The following is a 21620-nucleotide window of genomic DNA, read 5'->3' on the forward strand; positions in this document are numbered from 1 at the left end:
CGTGCTCGAGGCTACCCGAACTCGTTTCAGTCCCAAGGGTCTTCTTCTATCCTAAAGGCTCAAGGGACACAATTTTCGGGAATGCTGCATTACAAAATTGAATTGAGCTTAAAGTATCCGAAGATCCCAAAATTCTTTTGTAGTGTGAAGTTGGTTATCCAAATTAGTCAGAAGAACACGGAAGTTCTGATAATAGAACAGTGCTGAACTAAGTCCCTACGGAATGGAACAATCTGTAGTGTTGCAAATTATTATAGTTTAAAACACGTAGAACGTATTTAGACAATAAAGAAGTTAGACGTAGATACGTTCAAGGTGCCGATAGGCGACTCGAGGAAAGTCTCCGATGGTATAATGAGTCAAATTATTTTTAAATTATTTCAAACAATGGCCTGTCGTGATCGAGCCAGCAGAAATTTTTGTAGAGGAATCAACGTCATTGCTCTGTTTGAAACCGAGCGAAAGTTTCGGAGTGTGTCGCAACCGATGATGAGAAATTTGAACTTCATTGCAGGCGATTCCTGACACTGAGCTCGCAACATTGCCGACAGCGGCTGTCGCGTAACCGGACCAACTTCACCAACTTTCGTTTGAATCGCTTTAAACGAATCCCGGTAAACTGTGTGACGCTATCGGCGCGTCAGTCGAGCGAAACGTTCCGCCGCGCCGTGCGTTAGGCGTGGTAATGCAATCAGTGTGTTACGCACACCGGCGACCGTTCTCGGCGACATGAATTACACAAAAGCCATTTCTAGCACGCCTTTGCGAAAGGTAAACGCTTTCATGCGTCCGTCGTCACGGCAAAATCTCGAGCGACGACTGTCTTTTGTGCGCTACAGTCGTTTCCGCACGTTAGACTTAAACAGACTACACGTGTGGAATTATGAACTTTCGTTCCCCCGTGGGGAAAATCAGTTCGCTGCAAGAATTAAGTAGTGTTTAATGCGCAATTAGGGCCACTGTCGATTGACTACAATCTGATATGGAAAGTCTATTACATCGGGAGCTTAAACACTGTGCGATCCTCGTACTCCTTGACAAGGGTTGCTTCTGCTACGAGCCCCTCAATTATGTGTCCACGGAATCTTATTTGACACAACATTATTCCATTAGAAAGATCAAATTTTACAAATTATTCCTACTAGCTATACTATATTTCTCCTCGCTTTATCATTTGTAAATTACGCAAACAATCTTCCGTTTAAACGCACAAAGGTCCCATCCCTTATTGTTAGTAAAAGAGTGTGTGTGCACATTTAACCCTGCAATAATATCCTGTACGTACTGTATTACACGACAATTGTGAAATGTGTAGTAGTTTGTGGTTTATGGCTGTTACCAAGGTATTTAGGGCAACGCATGTTATTAGACAGAAGACAGCAATACCTTTCCGAATGTAAACCGATCAACATCTGTAAACCGAGCAACATAATATAATAAGTCACTTTTATAAAAAGCCCTACAGAAATCAGAAGTGGGATCTGTGCTAGTGCACGCAGTCTTGCAATTGTGTGAAAGTTAGTTTTGCGGAGGTTTAGTCGGTTATCATAATTTGAACTAACGGTAATCGGGTATAGAATTGTATTTTTAAAAAGTGAGTTTGTGGAGCTACTCGGTGAATTGCAGAAAGTGTGGGCTTTGATAAAATTCGTTAAAAAAAAAATATGATCGCGTCGGGAAGACGGAATCCCCGAGATTTCAAGCTCATGGAGCTTAAAAATGTGTTTAATTTCTTACGCATTGGGGTTTACAGTCTTAAATTACGTACTTGAAACTATCTTAATAAATTTTTACAGAATTTTAGACACGCCCTAGTGTATCGTATATTCGCATTTTCGTATGCGTGGTTCTCCGATTTTGATGAAATTTAAATATGTTATAGATTTCGACATTTTGAACTACTTTTTTCTTTTCCAATATAGCCAATATTCCACCACCTAACCATGACTCATTTTGTTCGCATGATTTTTTCATTCTAAAAAAACAAGGTTCTAATTAAAAAAAAGAGAAAAAAGCAATGGGAAGATTATGCGTTGGGAAGAGTTTGGATTAGGTTGTGGGAGGGGGTGGAGAGGGCCACGCATACGAAAATCCAGGTGTAGTCTTTCAAAATTGAAAGCTCACCCTGTATATGTATCACTCCATATACATAGAGTGATACCCTGTTCTATTTCCTCTCTCATCCCCACAACGTGTTTACAAGAATACGGAAAATTCAATGCAGTATTAGCAATAGTTTTCTGCGAATATCTCGAAAACTAAAAGCGACCCCCAAATATTGGAAAAGGAAAAAGTTGTTCAAAATATCGAAATCTATAACATATTTAAATTTCATAAAAATCGGAGAACAGTGGTACTTTCCGAATAATTACCGGATTGAAATTTCATAAAATTTCCATTCGCGAGCAACGCGGTATCGCGACGTCAAATAAAACACGTCGCAATATATTTAACTATCCGTATTGTGGAAAATTTTAACAAAATCGTCGACAATCAACGGTGCCCACACTTCCGCCCCCTCTCTCTCTCTCTCTCTCTCTCGCTCTCTCTCTCTCGCAATAAGCGCGACACGATCTCAATGACCGACAATCAACCGATATGCATAATAGAATAGACGCGTTATTACCTTTCGAGTTGTCGAATTAGTTGATGTCGTTTCCAACCTTTCAAATTGCCGTTTTGATTAACGAATCGTGGATAGCTGCCACACAGGATGAAACGTGGAATCTGGTACAGCTTTATTCACTGGTGACTAACCGCGATTGAACGTAAAATAAAAAAAATACAAACAAAACAAGATACTAAAATATTACAAACGAACTCGATCATATCGTGGTCGCCAAGACGGATCGAACTATCCTCCTTGTAGACTCGCGAATTAGAAAATGGTTCAATAACTGCCGACGTCTTAGAGAATGGTGACGCGACGATCAACGAATTCGGACGCAACTTGCACTGATCTGACGGAAAAAACACGGCCGACGTACCTTGTCCTGGAAGGTCAACGACAAACAGTCGGTGTTGTCACGAAATTAGCGAGAAATTGCGAGAAACGGCGGGAATCTGGTGTTGTGAACGGGGAAAACGCTTGTCCTCTCTGCGTATACATATGCATCGATGAAGCGTGTATTAAGACCATACAATATTAATAGGAACGGTTCGACGAAAACCGAGTTCACCCAATCGATATTCTAAATAGATGTAATTCGTAGATGACGATTGTTTATTTATGCGGAATATTTCGAAATGTGGGACAGAAGCGGCAGCGGCAACGGTGGCCGCGATTTTAGTGCGACCCCGGTATTTGCATTTGTATTGCTTGATTACCGGGGAGTGTAATTTCTGGCCGCAGTTTTAGGAATAATGGAACCAAGAAATTACGTATATTCGCAACGGGGAACTCGATATTTTCATTCGGCCCGTTAAAGCAGTCGAACGTTCGGAGCCGCGAGCGCGGGAAACCCGTGACGATTATAAAATTATCTGAAATTGGGAGTGAAGGGGGGGGGCGACTAGAAGTGTGGGTAAAACGAGTATACACAGAATCTGCGTTGATCAGGAAACATGTAATCCGCTGCTGCGCCGAGTAGACATCGCTATATATTTATAAATGCCGATGAAGTCGAGCGCCAACACGATCCGTATAATTTTACGGGACTTTCGCGAACCCGGCCAGTGGAGTTTATGGGATGATTTTCTGTAGCATAATCCGCGCGAGCCAGTTAAGTGGAGTATAAGCCGTTAATGAAGCCTGTATCATCATCCACGCGGAACGCCTCGATGTGTTTGCCGAAACAGTTCGAAAATTTAGACCGAGCCCGCTAAAAGGCACTAATTGCAGGCGCAGCCGATAATAGTTAGTACCCTGGGCCTAATTATCGTCCCGATGTGCAGTGTACGATCGATTCGACAAATCCTGATTTGCATCGGTACGCCGTTGTCCTTGCCACTTTTGATCGCGCCGTGTAAACGGCTAATGACGGTCTGTCTGTCAATTAAACGTCAACGACTCGAACGCCGGCGATTAACGCCTGCGCTCCCAAGTGCCGTTGCCTTTCCGTGATTGCTTTTCGTGAATAATCTACGAAAGCAAAGAGGATCGAACCCGATGTGACGCGATCGAACGCGATGCGATGCCGCATGCCGCTGCGTCGCACCGCGCCGCGCTGCACCGCTCCGTGTGGATTGGTGCACGCGCAAATTCGATTCCCAACAGGCGCTCAACTTGACGAGAATAATTCCGCTAGATCAGTCGGTTTGACGGCAGCGTGGCGATGAATAGTAATGTCCGGATTAGATACGGTTCCAGATTAATAACCACGTTTTACCGCGACTCCCGACGATGGAACTGGCCCTCCGCCTGTCTTTTTACGTACATATATGCATGAAGCTGGTCAAAGCAAATCGAACTGATCATCCGATCTGATTCTGTACACATGGTACCAGATGCAAATAGTAGAACGACCGGATCACACACACACGATTTTGTTTTAGATGTACTTTTTATTTCATTTTCTTGTGCGCTATGTATCGGTACTGCAATATTGCACGTCCTATATGTGATAATATACAGTGCACTATAAAAAATGGTAGCCTTGATCCTATCGTTTGTATTGTGATGCCGTTAGAATGTGTTATCAAATTCGTTCATAATGTAACAATACATTTACAATGCACCGAAGAACATCAATATTTTATTTTGAACGTGTTGATTGAAAGAAAGAGAATTCCATTTGGCTCGTGTTTCTTGCAACCGATGCAGCAAATTTTTATTTTACATAAAGATCCGCAGTCTAATAATAGCATAGAGCAAATATTGGGATAAAGCAAAGAAACTGGTTGAGAAACAAGCTACCTCAGCCAGTGACAGCGACGTTTCCACCAAGAGCACTAACTCGTTCACGACGGATTAAAAATTAACTCGATTTTCGATCCTAGCAGAACGACGTTTAACGTGGCAACAATAAAACGATTGAACATTTTGGGTGGGAGTACAGGTGAAATCCTCGACGTGACTCCCAATGACAAGAACAGTTCTGGGAGGTCGACGAGCAATCAGTCGGAAGCGACCTCGGCGCTCATTCGCGCGAGTCTCTACCTATCGAATCTGTGACCTCTTCGTTCCTCGATTCTCTGCTATGCCCCTCTCTTTTTCCTTTCTCCCCCGTTGCTCTCGGAGGTTCCCGGCTCTCTCTCCCCCTTGCTCTCGTTCTCTCTTTCTCTCTCTTATCGGACCATTCAGCGGGGCCGCCCTTTCGCGAGACTCCTCTTCCCGGGGGCGGAACCAGGGAGAACCGGAAGTGCCCGGATATGAGTTTCCGGCGCGGACGATTTGCAGCGCAAAATTGAATGATCGACTCCGATAACCGTCGTTGCTCGTGCCTACCTATGTAGCCTGTCACGCTTCAAATTCCAAAGCGGCGACGTTGTCGGCAGAACGTCGACAACGACCGGCTGGCTACCGCCATTACAACGATTCGTTATCGTCATTACCGGAGCTGCGGACGAGGGCCTGGTGGTACGGCCTGAAAGCGGTTCAATCACGGTCCCGGGCAAGACTTCTCGATCTGTAATTTACCAGCGTCTTCAGCGTTCTTTTTTTTTTTCTCTACGATTATGAACAGCGGTTAAAAGTTATTAACGTCGGCCGGAGCGTCTGTATCGAATCAGAGAGGAAAACAGTGAGAATTTCAATTTACTCGCATCTACGAATCGATGAACTGAATCAAATTTTTCAGGCGCGAAACCTTCCCTGAAAAACTGGTCTAAATGAATCGCGAGACCAGCGTTGCGATAATAACCTATTACTCCGAGCGGGGGCAACGAAAAAGAGCGAGTTAAGGTCCATTTGTCGCACCGATGAAAACGCTGATACGACATAAACTGTTTCGACGAAATAAAGGTGCGACCGTTGGCCGGCAGCGGTGTGCGAGGTAGGTACGTGGCGCGATGATGGCGGCGAAATAGGCACAGGATTGATTTGAATTGCCAAAACGGTTCGTTGACTGTGCGTTCAGTAACGTTTTTTGAGCAGTGAACCTTCGCTATAAATTCGACCACAAATGGCTATTTACCTCTTCTGGCCTGCCTCGCCGGGTGTGCTCGTGTCTCTGTTCCACTCAGCTGTTGCTATCCAGTTATTCCACCCCGCCATCCCCCTTCATCCCCTTTCTTCTCTGCCATCCCTCCATGGCTCCCGCAACCTACCGCCACCACCGCCCTCACCCCTATCTCTTCGCACGGCGCGGCGCGGCGCCCGTACAGAACGGTGAAGCGGCAGTTTCGCCCGACAATGTCTATTGGAAGATTTATTCCAATATTTTCAATTAAAGTTAGACAAAGCCGTGTTTGATAACGCCTGCGTGTTTCACCGCTCTAGTTGCGGAGGTAAAAATAATATAGTACGCGCGACTGATCAGGAGTGGCTTTCAGCGGCGCCAACGTGGCCGAGGGACGTGCGGGGGATGATGAGCTCGATGCTCGGTGTATGGAGAACGCAGTTCTGAAGGGACGTCGCATCGGTGACGAGGCGTGGAGCAAGGGGGCAAAACTACGAAGAATACCAGATCGCGCATGAGGACCGGTTTGCAAGTTTTTCTCCGATTCAGCGACGCACAATTGTAAAAGCTTTTTTATTTGGGCTTGTAACGAAAATTTAAAAAAGTGTTTTGCAGATTCGCATTAGCTGTACATGCTGAAAATTTCATCGAAATTGGTCAATCGGTTTATGAATTATAAACGATTAGAAATGATGAAAAATTCAGTTCTTCACGATTCTGAGCCTTTTTTTGCCGTTTTATTCCATTATTCGGGAATTTTCACAATTTTTAATTATTCATAACCCGTAAACCAATGGAAATTTCAGTTCTTCACGATTCTCAGCCTATTTTTGATGTTTTGTTCTATCATTCGGGGATTTTCAACATTTTAACACTAAACCTACCGAGCACTAAAAGCGATTAAAATGTTTTAGCTTACAAAAATGACAAGGCTCTATTTATTTGGTTGGATAAAAAAATGTATCGAATCAATCACCATGTGAACAACTTCATATTTTCAGTAATTGTAAAATAAAAAATAAAAAGCGGTCATTTGACCGGCAGTGGTAGGTTTAATGTTAAATCATTTATAACTCATAAACCTACTAACTAATTTTGATGAAACATTCAGCATGTATATAACTCACATTTTGAAAAATTTTCTTTATTTTTCCAAAATTTCCATTACACGTCATCTACTAAAGACTGAAGTCTCGTTGGTGCGTTTATAAAAACATTATTCTGGTTTACAGTGTGTGCCATTAATTATTTGACTGACTGTAAGTGTTTCATAAAATTCACGCAGATCCGTTTTCGCAATTCATCCGCCTGGCTACTTTTTGCAAGAGAAGAAATAAAATATCAGAGATAATGTTTGCCTCACGACAAGGTAGAATATTGCTCGACTATCGCTTTCGAAGGGCAACTCCTGCTGCGCGCTGCTAATTTCAATAGTATCGTTGGATGCCTCGATAACGGAGATCACGATGAAAATTACTGTTACGTAAGTTAAATGGCTGTATATCTTAATTAACGCCATAACGGCACCGTAGAGCTTGACGCTGGTAATTAATTATATAATGGTAGGTTAGATTATCTGCGATGGCAGTGTTGCGACGATCCGTCGAGTTTGGAAATAATTTGCGCAATTTTGCGAACAACGCTGCGCCGCGCCGCGCCGCACCGTGCCTGGTGTAGTCAGATGAGTGGAGTCACAGTGAGATGATGTACCCCCTCTCTGATGACCAGACCAATCTACGGCACGGGCACCGTAGTCTACTGTCTTAGTGGGGGACGTTGGAGTGTGCGCATGGTGCTGGAATGGGATAGTGGAAGGGGTAAGAAGGAGAGTACTGTCCAGAGAAAGAGTGTAAACTAGCGGGACGGGAACGGGGAAAGAAGTCCGACCATTCAGATTATCTCTGCTTTCCTCAGCCCCGTTCCCGTCCCGCTAGTTTACACTCTTTCTCTGGACAGTACATGACATCCGTTTGGTCCTCAATCTGGCGACACTGACGCGACGCGCTGGTCGGAAAATTCGGGAAAATCGACGCGTGAACGTCGTTTACGTTAATGACTTTTTCGCACGGGGTACTGGTGCAAAAGAATCGCTGTGTGTATAGAGAGACTTGCATGGCGAACAATAATTAGATGCCCGGTGGAATAGCCGCAGACGTCACATGGCTGGCACGAGAGCTGTCACTGCCTCCTGTTGGCGTACACATGTCAGTGTATCTGCGCGAGAAAATGAGAGATCGAACAAGAATGACAGACGGAGAAAGAGAGAAATAGAGAGAGCGCGCGAGCTAAAGGGCCAGCGAACTGTACGGTATCGAAAGGCACACTGATTCGCTTGGACAGTTCGATCACTGCCGCCCTGTAGTTGCGACAAGACCGGAAACTCGTAGTACAGGGGTGTGGCGGCCGAAGGCGGCGAAAATGGAATTTGAGTGGCATCCGGGAGATCCGTGCTGTATTTACAGTTCGATAATAACTTTTGTTCCGGCCCCGATACCTCGGACATGTGGTCCTCTCTCTCTCTCTCTCTCTCTCTCTCTCTCTCTCTCTCTCTCTCTGGTTTGGTCCGCGTCATTCGACGTTTATGGAATTTTGGCGAACGGGTGAAATTATGGGTTTATGGAATTAGAGATCTATCAATTAGCGAACGTTCGTGGTCGAAATTGAACGCATCACGGCTTTATGAATGCATACGACTACAATTTCCGGCGTTTCCCATCGACCGATTAATTATACGATAACCCTTCTGCGAGGTTGATGACGCGATACCCTATGTTACGCCACAATCGAGAGTGATCTGATCTTACTCCGTCGATGACTCAAGACTCGACTTTCTTGGAGCTGGGATGATCGATTCATATTGAACCCTTCATTTTGCCTGAATTCCATCGATTTCCTAAACCTCCTTTTCCCTTTATATTTTGCTCGCCGAATCTCGAAACTTTTCCTGTAGCCTAGCGGCCCCAGATTGAGGGGCCAAAACTTGGGGGGTGGGAGTGGGGGGTGTCAGGTGGTAGTTGTAAAGTTCAGCTTACAGGTGATTACATCGAATAGGTTGGCTTAAAATAAAATAATAACATATCAAAAATATACTCGTGATTCAATGCACTTAGATTGTTGTCGGAAATGAAGTAAACACTATCTATCCATAACACCCTACGTTGTTTGCTGTACGATGTTCCTCGTATCTTTTTATTCGAGAGCAGAACGTTCCTCAGGGTCGTTTTCAAGATGTGGCGAGGCAGTCATTCGGGCGAGAAATGCCACCTGGCCTCAGCCAAGTTATTCTTATACCGCGAGTTCGTCCCGAAGGCTACAGGTGCACGCATGCACTCGCGGGAGGCATCAATCGATGTCTCCTCTCTGGCTGAATACAGCACCACTTGGATGACCCTTAATAACACGAAACAGGGATAAGAAATAATGGGAGGACGGGCTGGTCGGCCGATTCATGGGGCTAATGGAAAGCCTCTTGTTGTATGTTTTCTTTATTGTTTGTACACTTAACCGGAAATGCTTAAACTTTTGCTTATTGTTAGTAAGAATTTAAAGAACTGGCTCTCTCTTATTGACACACTAAATTTCCGATTTTTGTAAAATTGTCGATGTTTAAATTGTTATAATTTCGGAAAGAAAATTCGCATAGTAATCTATTTGTGTGTGTTATAAATCACTTCTAATATTTTTTAAGATGAATATATGTAACATGTTTCTGCATGATATAACAGGTCGGAAAATGAAGACAAGGCGACCGAATCTACCGTAAATTTGAAGATTGGAGCTTCCCCTTTTCAACGACCTCCCAGAACGTGATATACGATCTCTTTCAGTCGTTTACCGAGATTTGAATGAAAGATATATCGCCAATTCTACAGTAATATAAGTTACACCGTGAGAGCTTTACACGATCGAACTTTTTCCTAGTTTTTGTTCCATAAAACTGCCAAAAATAATAGTATATCAAGTTTTAGGGGAGACAACGTTTAAACACTATACAGATGAATATTTAAAAATTAATTATACGAGGTCCAGTACACTTTCATGCACCATTATTCAATTAAATCATCGATAGATTATGGTAACATCCGTAACAGTGTATATGTAATACAGAAAGAAACGTATGGTCGTGTGTCAACCTAGATTAACCCCGTTGACGTATAATCACGAGTCAGTCTCGTGACGAATACTTCAAATAAAATCTGCTAAATATGAATGTTATGCTATTCTTTTAACACATTACTTATCGGATGTCTATTAATATACTTCTCGACGACTACGCTCTACCAGAAAATCTTCTGTGAAAAAATAATTTTAAAAGAAACTAGTAGATTACGTTCCTGTTTCTTACTAAACAGACTATTCTTTTGTAACCATTAATCCTTTGCAGTCGGAGCTGTTTTAACTTGAAAATTAAACATTTCTTCCGACCTAGATTTATTGCATTGGATATGATTTTTTTCATTTTATGGACATGAAATTGTAGTTACTTAAATGTGTAGTAATTGATTAGATACTCATATGTTTAATATTGTAAATAATGGTACAGCAATTTTTAGTGGTGACTCTGCGTCATCCCTCGACTGGTAAGGGTTACCCATTTAACCCTTTCGCTACGACGCGGCGCGGCGCGCCATGACAGCCCGATCCGCCTAAGCATCACACCGCGATTGAACGGGACTTCGCGCCAAACGTGTAAACATGCCCCATACATCCGGCGCTCGTAATGCAAGGATTAAGCATTGATATGTAAATGTATACATACAACCAATATATATTTACTTTGCTCTTCGGTGAAATTATTAAAGATAACAAATTATTGTAGTCGTGAAGAAAATCGTATGGTAAAAGACACGTACTGCAAATTAATGCAATATAAATAACCGGACACGAGACAAAAAGACAATAAGTTATGGAGAACATAAGCTGTTGTTATTGCCAAGCCGTCGGTGATCTATACACTAGGAAATAGGGTGGAGGCTGATCCTCTTTAAGCCCTGCTGTCGAACGACAAGCGTCGCCTCTTACGTCGGTGTCTGTTGCCGGGCACCACTTGCAACCCCATGCTATGGCTCTGTAAAAAGGAAAGCCAATGTAGATGTTGAGTAATTGAAGAACAGAAATGATTCGGCCAAGTAATTCGGTCGCAATAGCGGCAGCGGTTATTGTGTTATCAAGGCTGGTTCCATGAAAGAGGCCGAGTGGCTGTTCAAATGCGTGTAGCTGCTCTCGTTACAATCTGAAGAAGAAAGACCACTGTGCGATGTGAAACCTTTAATTTTTTAATGAACATCCCGTCCTCAATTACAACCCTCGAATTCTGAGTCAAGTGTTCCAAAAATTCTTCCCTATATAATTATTATTATTACTAGACTGCGGATTATATGCATTTATGATAAAAATGAGGACGTGTAATTTAAAGCAGCGAGAACATTAGAAGAAATTAAAGGTATATATCATTATATTATTTTTAATCTATTAAATTTATTAAAAAAGAAATCCACACAATTTTTATTTCACCTCAGTTTCTTGCGATTCAGATGGAAAGTTTTTATTTTGCATAAAGAACCGCAGTGTATAATTATATTGAAAATACACAAGTTACATTCTAAAATGAGACTATCATTTTCTGTAACTGTTTCCCAACGTTCTACATTCTGACGGATTTCATTTTTGTAAAAATTGCACGAAGACCATCATGTTTCTGAAAATCGGGCACGAACTTTTGCAATGATCAAACGGTGTCTTACAGACGATTTTAAATTTTTTAAAATGTAAAACGCGAAGAGAAAAACCAAGAATAATTCCGCTCATTCTATCAATGTAATACGCGACAGTGTAAATACTATATGTTCTTCAAAAATTGGTGTGCTACAATCGAACGGTGCTCCAAACAATAATGATTTACCCGATTTCCGAAGGTAACCGCTAATTTCAGATCCGAATCAGGCATTATCTACGAAATTGATTTTCCAGCCAGCGGTTTGGTACGGATCGGCGCTAGGATATTTCGCGAATTTCAATGCGGGGATTAACGAGAACTATCAGAACAGCGAGGGAAAAAAAATCGCAAGACTGAATAGTGTTTGGAGAGCGGTGTGCGAAGGTTTCAATAGCATTTTCGGCGTTTTCCGTGAAACAATCGCAGGACCGTGCCGTGACAACAGTACGTGACGGGGAAAAATTTCAAATGCTCTGCGCCTCTCCATGACAGATATAGTTCGTGACGTTTAAATGGTTCTCACGCCCGTGATACTAGTTCGCGCCTGTTCGACTACTGATTCGCCGTCGCTATTCATACAGCGGCTCGGAGTATTGAACGCCGGCGTTGGGATCTACCTGGACCGAGCCATCCATCGACTCACAAAACGGTCTACTGATGGCCCGGTATCAATCCGTGCGTTCGCGTTCACGCACACGGTCCTCAGGGCAGAGACCAGCCAGCCAGTCCCGGTACCATTCGTTCACAGATGATAGACAATCGCTTGCCGTCTCGTTATTATGCCGTGCACGGTATGATTTCCAATATGTTGCGACCAGCGGACGTCATACCGGTGCTATTAAGCTGCCACGTTCGGGCGTCGACGTTCAAATGACTGGCCCAGGCTAAGAGAAGAGTGCTCGTTCGATCTGTCTCGTTAATGGCCAATACGCAACACATTTCTGATTGCCCCGACCCCGTTCCGGACAGCTCCTGACAGAATTTCGTGTGACCTATGCGCAGGTTCGATTCCGCACAGGTAAACAGAACGACACACCGTGCGACTAGGGCTAACGATAACAGCGTTACCATAATCGAATATTAAGCCTGCGAAATAACAGTCTCTCCGCCTCCTCGTTCCTCCACGGGGCTATCGCGAAAATCTCTTAGGCTTATTTGGGGACTCAAACTCAGGAGGTGGGGGAGCATGGTTAATGATGGGGTAATAGCCCACGGGGGTTATCCGCCTCCCAAACAAGTCTGATTTCTAATGCGAGTTCGTGCATCGTGAAATCTGGTCGATATGGTAGGGCACCCGTGAGAGCACCAGCCGGAAGCGATGGAGGGATCTGCAAGGGCGAACCGGTCGGGTGGAAGCAGAGCCAGGGTGGAGTACAAGAAATAGATTGTCACGCGCTGCTAGCATGACCCCGGTAAAGTGGTAATACCGATGTGAGTGGTAATACTTAATAGCAGCCCGGAGCGGTGTCGGGGGCAACTCCTACTTAAGTGAATTAACCCGGAGTTAATCCAAAGTTAAGTAAACCCCTAAGTAGACCTCGAGTGTCTTCCGTTCTTCGTTTCCCGAGCGAACCGTCGCGTTGCGTCGTGTCGGCCCGGCCCGATTTGCCGCGAGTGTGCGGCTTCTGGAACATCTGCGCTAGGATCGTTAACGATTAGGATCTTCGAAATTACCGCCCGTTCCGTTAATCAGCCGCAGCTAACTTCAGGCTCTTTCTGTTTTCAGTTTGCTGCTCCTAATCTACGCGGAAATTGAGACCCCCACCGAACGGTGGCAAGGTTCGCGCACCCGGTTCGTTAGGCAAAGACCTATCCCCTCGATTTATTTACTGTCTCGCCTCGAACCATCACATTTTTTATCTGCTCGTTGCTCATTAATATTAAGGATCAAGCGTCGAGGCGGCCGGCCGACTCGTTACTCTCGCCATGTTCTGTTTTTTCGTTGGCCAGGGGACGCGTATTAATCATCGTGACCGCGCGTCTCTCGCATCATATTCCCGCCCGCTCGAGATTTTTCCCTTTCCTCGCGCGTGACAGTGAAGACGTCGATATTTTCTGTTCCTGGTACCCTTCCCACACGATCCCCACATATTTTTCATAATTGAACAACTCGCAGGTGGAACGTTTCCAAGATGAACAACGAAAGCGGTGACTTGTTGTCGATGGTTTCGCTACGTCGATGTGGTTGCAGATCATGCAGGTTTCGTTGACAACGAACCAAGTCGTAAAGAACGGCTCGCCTGTCACGAAACCCAGACGTCTGCGTCCATAATTCTTCCCCTCGATGATCTGCTCAGCTGTTCTCCGATCCGCCTCGAATGAGTCAACGGTGTCCACTGGCCAGTCGAAAGAAACATCGCTCGAATTCCCGCCGGTGATTAGATGCGTTGGCACGGACCCGACAGTTGCGGAATTGTTATCAACTTCATTTACATCGCATTAATGCCAGGCGAAATTGCGGCACTCGCTCGCTATCATGCCGATCGTTAAATACGGTTTCCGTTTAATCGGTGTGCAAGGTATTACGCCGAACGCCCAACAAAATTATAATCCGACAGTCGCGTTCCAATATTCTGTTGCCTATTAACTATCGCATATAGTTAATATATAAGCACGCCTCGTGCGCCATCATTATATAGTTTAGCAGTACATATATGTGTAGCACAAGCACGAAAGTTTTTGTCCACGAATGTTTGAATAATTCTATTAATAAATAGACATGTGTATCAGTTGTTTACTCGATTCGATTTCCAGTTAAAAATAATTTATCTTTGAATTGCGCGTATGCAATTTTTTCAAATGAATTTTTATTATATTTATCCTGCTCGTTGGGGTAGAGAGTTTGTACGGAATTCATTTACTTTTATACACTCTCTTTTTGCAGTTCAATCTGTCGTTTTTCAAATGGAATAGTCGATAATCGGAATAACGACCGCTTGAAACATGATCGAGTTTTTACATTGCTTTTACACTGTGCCAAACTTTCTGTTTTACAGAATTCAAACAAATTTTATTGGATGGAACGATAGACAAATATGAAATATACGAAGTATGGCAGAAAGCCAATGATACTGTTACTACAAGTACTGTATTTTACACAAACTACGTTATCACTCATTACCAACTGATTACTGATGGATAAACAATACGTGTAGCGTTATTACCGTTATTACCAATACACAGTTTCCCAGCAACCATTTCTTTACTTCCCTCCCACGTCTCGTACAGAAATTAGTTAATTGTAGACGCAGTAATTTATTACTTCAATGTGATGATAAAATTTTATCAGTCAATTAATATAGTCCAATTGTAACAACACAATACAGTACAATTGGGCACGAATATTTGTTAATATTAATATTGAATCTACCACCGCTGGTCAAACGGTCGATTTCAGATTTGGTATTTTACAATTGAAGGGGTGGATGGATGAAGGTACCAAGTAACAAATTGTTTGATTTCTGTAAAAGAGTTTTTAGCGAGATATGTTGTCCTTTTTTGATGAATGAAGATAATAACACAAATCAATTGCAAATATATATATATTGTTATGGTTAATTTCTAATACTAAAAAAGATAATAATTAGAATAAAGAGAATAATTATCTTTATTCACATCAAAAAAGGACAACATATTTTGTTTAAAACTCTTTTACAGAAAACAAACTTGACACCTTTATCCATCCACCCCTACAATTATTTAAATATTTAATATACTTTCATGAGAATTGATGCAATAGATTATTCCACTGTATAATATAATCTTAATGGATTTGGAAAATAAATTGTTCACACGACCTCTGCATGCTCAATGATGGATTAAGTTTTGGGTTTATGTTCAACATCACAATGCACTATATCAAGTTCTACCTCTTGTGTATACAGGCTAGCTACTCGTAATCCGAAAATATATTTCAAGTACAGTAAAACCTCGATTGTCTAAACCTCCGATATCTGAAGTCTCCATTATCCCAACAAGCTTTGAATTTAAATAGCATTAATCTCGAAAATGGGACAACGAACGGCAAGAGATAATTACTCGAAAACCGAGAGAAAACAAAGTGGCGGTACAGAGGAGCGACGACCTTAATGAAATTATAGTGCTACTTGCCTGAAAGACACTATATTCAGAGGTGTACCACAGAGGGGCGGTCAGGGTGTAAAGTCGGCGTCGCGACGAATCGCGTGGCATGGAATGTGTGCGTATGGTCTCGAACACTGACGCAGAATCAGGCATACGGGGTTCCAGTGTGTCTGCGGGCGTGTAGGCGTGCATGCGCTTCGATGCAGCTGTGCTCTTTCACTGTGGAAAAGTTGCTCGCAAAGCACCGGCAAGAGCGCTTTGTGAAAAGCGCAATTGACAGGCCTTCCTATTAGTAGACGAGAAAATATCGGGAGAAAAAAAGAGCGAGACGAGGTGGAAAGGAGGGACTATAGAGAGATGGCAGACTGGTTGGAACAAGGTGGTACACTTGTAAGGGGAGGGAGAGGGTGAGATTGACCGAGCGAGAGCGGGAGAGAGAAGGTTGACAGAGAGAGGGGGTTAGATAGAGTGGGAGAGAGTGATGGGAAGTGGATAAAAAAAAGGCAAAGAACGAAGAAAAGGGACGCGAGGCAAAGTACTAGTCCGTGCAATCCGCCTCGTTCTTTTTTACATTAAGCTGCTAAATTTCCGTGTGCCAGCTATACTGAATATTCGCCCGGAAAGCCGTCCGATCGAATCGCGTCCTTTGATGTTCCCGGGCCTTTTTGTTGAACCAGCTGAAAACGCGAATCAATTTTCCGCCGATTCGCGGCTGGGCGTAGCAGTTGCACGCTCGTCGCGTCGGTTACCATCCTCTTCGTTTCGAGATTTTCCGGTGTTCACCACGGGGCGCAATTTATGCCACTTATAACAGACAGCGTGCGCAACGACGCAGCATCGCGCCGTCCCGCGCCACACCTGTAAGCTTTCGTGTTGAAGTCATAAAGACCCGATGGATTTCCCACCGTGTCAACGTAGACGTTCTCTGACCTTTACGCGCGACGATACGTCCATCAAAACTCCATTACGAGATTCTACGTGTGCTTTCCCCTTTTTATTAACAGCTAAAGGGAGGATACTTTGACGCACAGTGATTCCGCGTAATTTTCTTAAACCCTTGCGGTATGACTTTTCTCGCGGCTAGAAAAGTTGAAATGTTTTGTCTTTAACAATCTCCTAGGAGGAAAAGTGTCACTTTAAATTTTGCGTTATATTTTGTTTGTGAAGATTGGACTTGCAACTTTCGACACGTGGTTAATAAAATTGTAGAAAAAATAGTGTTTTTTAATCATGTAAAATAATACTTCTTAATGGAAGATCCTGTATTTACTGGGTTGAAAGAGTAATGAATATCCTGTGTTTCAACTTTTAAATTTTAATTTCATTAAATAGATCAGTTTGGTTTTGTGGAGTTTTTGAGGTTGGCTGTGAACGTGTTACTCGTGGTACGCATTCGTTTTTATCAGAGCAAGCTCGAATAATGTATGATTGAACGATTGACCTAATTGACGTTTTGTTTGCCGTGCCGATGATCCCCATTCGCCGCACCCCCACCCCCACATGTTTCTCATTTTCCACATGTGCGTCCATTGTTCCCACGAGTGGCAGGTACAGCGCGGAGATTGGAGGCGGAAATCAACGTGTAAATCGTGTACCAAAGTTTGACCTTTGCCGTCGTTTGCTCTCAGAGGTATCATGCTGCGAAACAATGCGATAGCGTTCTATAATTGTGTTAAGTACGTCGCCGGAACAGAGGAACTGTATACTGTATACTACACCGACCAAACTACCATACTACCATTGGTTTACACAGATTCCCTCTTGTAGACAGTGAAGAGGGAGCGTATATTACCAGACAGCCTATAATCTAACACTATTACGGAGCATAGCGACCAACTATCCCTGTGTGTGATCACACAGTAACTAACCGCATCCCTGTTGCTGGCGCGCACGCGAGTAAGTCTGCTACTGCACTTGTAGTTAGCAGGGACACTTCCGTCGAGCATCATATTCAATGATCCACGAAGAATTTAATAGAACGATCAAACGTTGAGAAGACAAACATGGTTTATAAATTTTCTTCGATTCTCCAAATAAATTTCCTTCGATTTTTTCCTGCAGGCCTGGTGCTTGTTTTGCTTAATTTTACTATGAAATGGTAGCTAATTCAATACTTACATAACCCTTTCTTTTTTGTTTAATCAAAATGCCATAGCATAATAGAAATTCATCGAGAACATTGTTAACCGCCGAATTAAAATCTTAACTAACATTTCAAAAATTTATCTACATTTTAGACTTTGTATAAAATTACTATAATTATATCAATCATTATCATCATCTTAAATTACTTAAATTGTGTGGCTGAAATTTAAGTTACGTAAATTGTGTGATCATTTTTCCGCGTTCCCGATTACAGGTTAAAACAGTAGGAGAGTCCGAAGTCCTTAAATAAATTCGATATTTTTTAGAAAATTGGACCAGTCATCTGCACGTTGGAAAAATTCAATTTTAGCGAAAAGGCAATCGCCACTTTTTTTTTTCTCGTTACAAGTGCAGACCGACCTTTCACGAGCCATATACTTGTCCCGCGGAGGACGGACGGCGTAATCCGAATCGAACACAACACGAAATTTCGCTGGGTTATTGTGTACCATGGATCGCGGTGTTTCATTCCGATTCTCATCGCATCGAATTAAGGACTGCGCCGACCTGGTCGCCGGGACGAACACGATCACGAACACGTAAATAAATATTCAATTAGCCTGGTCACGCCGCATTGTTCCCCTTTCATTTCTCTCTTCTAAATTGAGAATTATTTTTGAAAAGCGACGAGACAATTGAATTGGTTCGCGCGCGTGGAGATTCCAATCTGTAGTCCCCCCCTCCCCACTCATTGCCCGGAAAACGATTCAATATTCGCTCAGCAGACGGACGTCGCTTAATTTCATAATAATATGATGCTTGTCGCCTGGGATTAACACTTGTTCTAAAAATTGACGCTTAGCTACTCCACGTTACGCATTAGTCCTGTTCTCGTAAGTGGTTTCGCGATGACAACCTTTAACCTGTTAACTATATTTAAGGTAAAGGCACCAGTAATTGACCTTGTATCAGTAGTTGACCATTTTTCAGGAAAACGTGAAAAATAATGTTTCTGGACGTAATAATCTTTCGAAAAAGGTGCGATAGATAAATATAATTTCTCATATTAAATGTGCCCATCATTGTGAAAGTGGTTTAGGTCACAATTTAAAAAAAGAAAATGAGTTTATCAGTTATTTCACATCATATTATTTTAAACTAAATTAATTCAATGTAATTTCTTTACGATATTGTCAAAAATGAACCGTTAGATAGTGCTGGTTATTTCAACATTGTATGAAATTCATGTAGTGTTCATATCCTGTCCCTTTAAATATCTCGAAACAAGATATATATGACTTGGAGCACTTTAATAATTATGGGCACAATTAAGAACAAGCAAACCACGAAACATCTATTTACTCTGTTCCTAAATTAGATTTTACATGGTATTCCTTTCTTCCTTTCTTCCTTTCCAACTTCCTTTCATTTGTATTTGCCCTTTCGTTTGTAATTTCTACAAATCAACTTCTGACACAATTATTGAATTTTCAAAACTGTTTATAAAATTTGAATAATACGATTATTTTTAATAAGTTAGCTTTGTTACACAATGTAAGAAGTTCAAACAGAATTTTCACGCATAAAGTCTCTTTATTTAATAAAGTATAATAGGCATTTACTATTGTTCACGCAGGTGGACTGTAGTAGGAGGCTTTTATACGTGTAACTCCACACAATCTGCAGAAACTCTAATAGCTTATATCTCAATAATAATTTGTTTGCGACATATGGTTCCTTTCAAACTTTTTCTGTTCTTGATGAGTGAAAGGTGTTGATGTAAAAACAAACTTTAACAATAATTTTCTTTGGTATAAACAATCTTGCGCTAAGTTTCTTTTACAAATATCCACCGTTCCAGAGGTGTACATTCACCTCTATGACGGACGATCATTACTTTTTATAAATCCTGTACAACTGGTAAAGCTTCATGAAGTACATTAATATTTCTCCGCAAATGGTAGTGTCCCATAGAAATTTGGTGGGCTATAGCTGCTAGAGACACAGGTGGAATCGGTATTTACCTGGGAACGTTTGCACTGGCGTTAGGACGTGTTGCCGTGCAGTTATCATCACTTGAGCTTATGGATGTACCTGGAAATATGGGTGGCGATGTCAGCGGCTGCCGGTGGAGAAGGGGATCGCGAGAGGAAGCTGTGATGGCTGACGTATCTGTATTACGTATTGACGGCGGACAAGCACGTATATCAAATAATTAGATTTCGGCCTGAAACGTCAATAACCATGTCAAACCATTACCCGTGCGAGACCCTGCCGGCCGGTTCGTTACTGGTTGGTCGGTGGACCCATCGGTCGACGGGAACCTGGCAACCTGCAAGTTGCTCGCTCGGCTGCCCACCCCCGACCGTTCACCCGGCTGACTGCTCGCGAATTTAACCATGTTACCATATAACTCATTTAACAAAATTACGGGCCGAACTGTTGCTTAAAATTCGAGAAATAAAATTATAACCATAGGGGTGGCCGAGTGGAAACTTTGGACAGCTGCACCCCGATTGGGTCTCTCTCTCTCTCCCTCAGTCTGTCTCTCCTGCTATAGAAATTGCCAGCTCGGAATTTTCGACTGTCTTGATCGAAACCTGCTCGAACCTAACCGGGTATTTCTTTGAAATTAATTTTACTGCGCCAAGACGGGGATCGGATCTACCTTCGCTCGCCCCGTTGGTCCGAGATTAAAGGGAATGAACGAGATCGTTACAGACCTCGAGGAATTGAAAGGAACTTCGAAGCGTCTAGACTGTCCTGGACATTGAGTTTTAGGATTTAAAGTCTCGAGGCTGGAAAGTTAATTTTCTGGTGACTTATTGAAAAGGATTTCTATGTGTATTCTTCAGAGCTTACCGCATTCTTTGAAGATCCATCGTACTGTGTGTCCCGAGCTAACTTTTACGGAAATATTGCTGCGATATTTGTTTCTATTTAAGTGTAGCCATTATTAATTGGAAGTTAATATAATAAATTCACCACTAATCAAATGAATAGAATGGTAAACCTTTACTGCTGTAATATGAATATTTTTGGAAAATTGCTAACCTTAAGATTTTTGTTTAAAACCGTCATTATTTTTGCACCATCCTACTAAACACGATTGCGTCAACATCTATCGAATAAATTCGAAATTATATAGTTGTTTGGCATCTTCCCCGGAATTTCCTTACACGGTGAAGGAGATGGGCTCGAGCGAGAAGCGTAGATTAGAGTGGCGTGGTCTCACAACAGATAAAAGGGGAACGGAACGGTAGAGGGCCCGTAGATAGCGGGACTATGGGTTTGTTTAAAGCGCGAAGGAAACGTCGACGATGTCAAACGCCGCGGCGCCGGAGAAACAATGGGTGACGTTGCGCCTTCCGCTCGAGATACGATTCGTCGTAGTCGTCGCGTCGGTCGGCTATACGCGCCTCGCGGTTAGGCAATCGGGCGCAATTGTGCAGGCGAACAGTCGCGCGGCTATCGCTGCTTTGCCATCTGACAGCCTTCCCTTTGCCTCCTCTCTTCGTTCTAACGTCATTGTTCAACCGGTACCTCGTGCACGAGAGAACAAACTTACGCGTTCCCGATCAGGAAACTTCCTCGAGTAGCCCTTATATCGTATAGGTACGCGCTATGTTTCCATAGTCTGCCGCTTCTCGGGAAATTAAAACGTTTACCAGCGCGTC

General features: G+C 42.8%; 1 protein-coding gene across 1 annotated transcript in view; it reads right to left on the reverse strand.

Moving 5' to 3' along the window:
* Positions 1 to 21620, reverse strand: part of LOC143207362 (proton channel OtopLc) — a 54377-nt gene that overhangs the window by 13964 nt on the left and 18793 nt on the right. The window contains exon 1 of the mRNA XM_076420753.1: positions 1 to 21620. This exon is cut by the window's right edge and continues 18793 nt beyond it. The gene's annotated coding sequence lies outside the window, so the exon portion shown is untranslated.

Source organism: Lasioglossum baleicum, chromosome 3, assembly GCF_051020765.1.
Source record: "Lasioglossum baleicum chromosome 3, iyLasBale1, whole genome shotgun sequence".
Classification (NCBI taxonomy): domain Eukaryota; kingdom Metazoa; phylum Arthropoda; class Insecta; order Hymenoptera; family Halictidae; genus Lasioglossum; species Lasioglossum baleicum.